This window comes from Octodon degus, unplaced genomic scaffold (assembly GCF_000260255.1).
Source record: "Octodon degus isolate 3935 unplaced genomic scaffold, OctDeg1.0 scaffold00026, whole genome shotgun sequence".
Lineage (NCBI taxonomy): Eukaryota > Metazoa > Chordata > Mammalia > Rodentia > Octodontidae > Octodon > Octodon degus.
In genome coordinates, this window is record NW_004524602.1 from 496,242 (window position 1) to 499,798 (window position 3,557).

The following is a 3,557-nucleotide window of genomic DNA, read 5'->3' on the forward strand; positions in this document are numbered from 1 at the left end:
AGAGACCAGCTCAGCCCACCAGGGGGCGGGCTGGCTGGCATGTGGTGCTGGGGGATTGAACCGCGGTCCCTGATGCTTTTGCCAAGCTTGTTCTAAGTAGGTGCTTTAGACCACTGAGCCATCTCTCCAGCCCCAAGAGTGATTATTTTTGACAAACTTTTCAGTGAACACTACATGCGAACAAATGCCAAGCCTATCACAGTGCTTTGGTAGAAACTTTTCTTTAACCTTATATTTCATTGTTGTTAAAGTTGTTTTCTCTTTTCGCAGACTTTTAAGTGACCACTACATGCAAATATAAGGGCCAAGCCTATCAGTTTTGTAAAAGGAGCTTTTCTTTTAACCAAGTATTTCATCGTAGTTATAGTTGTTTTCTCTTTGCATTTTTAAATTTGGGATTGTGATTTTTCTGGAGGGTTGTTTGTTGGTTTAGTTTGGTTTTTGGAAAGAGCCTCACTTGGTCTGGCCTTGAACTCACTGTGTAGCCCAGGCTGGCCTCAAACTTATTGTAATCCTTCTGCCTCAGCCTTCCCATTGCTGAGATTATAGGTGTGTGCCACCACATCTAGCTTTTTTTTTTGTTGAATGAATACATACTATTGACGGCCAAGTACAGGCATGGTTTGGTTTGGGTTTGGGTATGTGCATGTGCATTGTGAGGTGATGTAGATAATTTGGTATGTCGTAGAAAATACCTGCCTAAGGATTAGACAGGTCACAGATATGGGAGCAATATCTTTTACCTTATGTATTTAGTTGCAGTAATTTGTACTGATATGTTGAGACGTGGTTTTCTTAGTACCTCATGTCTTCACATTTTATCCCCTCCCCCCCCTTTTTAAAAATGTATTTGGTACAGGGTCTTACTGCACAGCTCAGACATGTAGTGATCCTCCTGTTTTCAGCCTCCCCAGCGCTGGGATTACAGGCAGCGTGCCCAGGAACTGGGCTGGCGCTGGGGGGAATATGGTCTAGAAAACCCCGGTCCCTGTGCTTGCCTAAGCAGGTATTTAGTCTGCCGAGCTATCTTGCTAGCCCATTATTCCTTTTCAATACAAGTTTGCATTAGTTTTGCAAAAGCTAAACTGATGACATATAAGAAAGATCTTTTGTTTTCCCTTACTTTCTAAAACAGCTAGTGATTCTGGCTGGAATTGTTCACATTTTATAGTTTAATAAAAAAGCATATATGTGGGGAGTTTTTTTTTTTTTTTTGTGTGGTGCTGGGGATTGAACTCAGGACCTCCTGCATGCTAGGCACACATTCAACCACTGAACTGCGCACATTCCCATCCCATGAGAATAGTTTTTAAATTGAGTTCGGTACTTTCTGTGCATAGCTGGGCGTAATGGCACCCACCTGTAATTTCAGCACTCAGGAGGCTGAGGTGGGAAGATTGCAGTGGGCTCAAGGCCATGTTGGGCTTCATAGTGAAACCCTGTCTCAAAAAAACCAAAACAAAACAACAAAACCTTTCTGTGGCTGATTTGTGGAAATGTGCACACTTGAGGATGCCTATATTTCCCAAACAGAAAATATCAAAACAATGGTAAAATGCATTGCAAGGATGATGAATAACACAAACATTAGGGGCTCAGGATTTAGCTCAGCAGTGTGATGCTTGTCTAGCAAGCTGGAAGCCCTGGGTTCAGTCCTCAGCACCAAAAACAAAAAATAACACAAACATTGAATGGGATATAAAACATAATTCCAGAGTTAGCAGGATCTTTATAACAATGATAAATATAATAATGAAATGATTATAAGTGTCTTCGAAACATTTGATTTTTCATTGATGTATTTGGTACAGGGTCTCACTATGCAGCTCGGACTCGTAGTGATCCTCCTGCTTTCAGCCTCCCCAGCACTGGAATTACAGGCATGGGACACCTCGCATAGACTTGGTTGTGGGCTCAGCATGCCCTGGGGGCGGGGCTGGTATAGCATGTGAGACAGCGGATCGAACCCTGGTCTCTGCACTTGCCAAAGCAGGCTCTTAGTCTGCTGAGCTCTCTCACCAGCCCACAGATTTGATTTTTATTTCTTGTGGAATCGATGCCCTGGTTTCTTCATAGAATGATTACTATGAGAAGTTAACAATCAACTTAAGTAATTTCTGAGCAGTAAGTTGGAGGGCATTAAATTCTAAAGAATTGACTTTAAAAGAAAACATCTTGGGTAGAAGGTATTTTACTTCTTTAGCATTTGAACAAAAAAATCCTTACTTAATGTTTGGAGGGACCAAATTGAGTGGTTTCACAGGCATGCTTTTGAGACATGGTTTGGTAGTCACTGCTTCCATCCTTGCTCTACCTTCTGGGGCTGCTGTGCTGAGAACCACAGCTGCAGAGTAACTGATGAAGGTGTTGTGTAGGCAGTAGACAACCACTGTGCTGAGCTATGTGAGCTGTCAGGAATGCCTACAGCTGCACAGAACTAAACACCTAATAGATAGGGTGCAGTGACCTAACAAATAGGGTTTTGTTTTTCTGACAAAAAAATCTGGAGATGGGCAAGCTAGACCTATAGCACCAATCTCAGCAGACATCTAGGCCTTTCCTTTCTTTCCATTTTGCTGTCATTGTTTTAGTTGCAGAAGAGCTGCTTTACCTCCAGATGAATATTCTTCAAGGGCCAAACAGGGAGGAAAGCCTCCCTGAGAGCTTTCACTTCTTTGGCTGGAATGTCAGTGGCTACTTTTAGTTTCCAGAAGGCTTTTAGCTTTTCAGCTTTTATAGTAAGGAAAGGAAGCGGAGAAGGTTGAAAATAGGTAGTGTGTGATCCAGACTGGATGTCGGCTTCACTAACTTAATGCTCCTTCTTACTCTGTCTGTAAGAGTACAACACAAACTACTTGGTTTCTGCTCTTCTATTGCCCACTGGCTAGAGTGAAATGTTCCATTTTAGAGTGTAGGTGTTACTGGGCAATAGGTAGAAGCCTCAAGCTCCTGTTCGTTTTTTCATTCCTGACTGCTTGCTTAACCACAGTACCCAGCGTGGGCAACTTAGCAAGACCCAGTCCCAGAATAGAAGATAGAAGGATGGAGCTGGAGTGGTAGTTCACTGTGAGTCCCTGTGCAACTTTCAATACTAAAAAAAAAAAAAAGTCAAACGGTCAACATCACAGACAGTGCAGAAAGTCTCACTTTTATTTGTACATACAAATATAAGAGTGTTACTTTTACGTATGTTGTTTTATAACAGTGTGTCTTGAACATCTTTCCAGGACACTAAATACGAGTAGTCCTTTCCATCTGAACCTATTTGATTTCTGAGTCAGGAAGCATGAGTTCAATTTGAAAGAGATTACCTGTGCTTTTCTAGTTTCCAGTGACTGTCTGTTATTGCTACCTCCAGACATTGTGTGTGGATACATCATGCTTAAGTTAGAAGAACTTTGAGGGGCTGGTGAGATGGCTCAGTGGTCTAAGGCACCTACTTAGATCAAGCTTAGCAAAACAGCACAGGGACTGCGGTTCAATCCCCCAGCACCACATGCCAGCCAGCCCCGCCCCCTGGTGGGCTGAGCTGGCCATACACACAAAAAATAATAAAT

At 42.6% G+C, this 3,557-nt stretch overlaps 1 protein-coding gene across 1 annotated transcript in view; it reads left to right on the forward strand.

The window, feature by feature from the left end:
• Ireb2 (iron responsive element binding protein 2) overlaps positions 1 to 3,557 on the forward strand; it is a 51,318-nt gene that overhangs the window by 2,511 nt on the left and 45,250 nt on the right. The gene's annotated exons all lie outside the window — the stretch shown is intronic.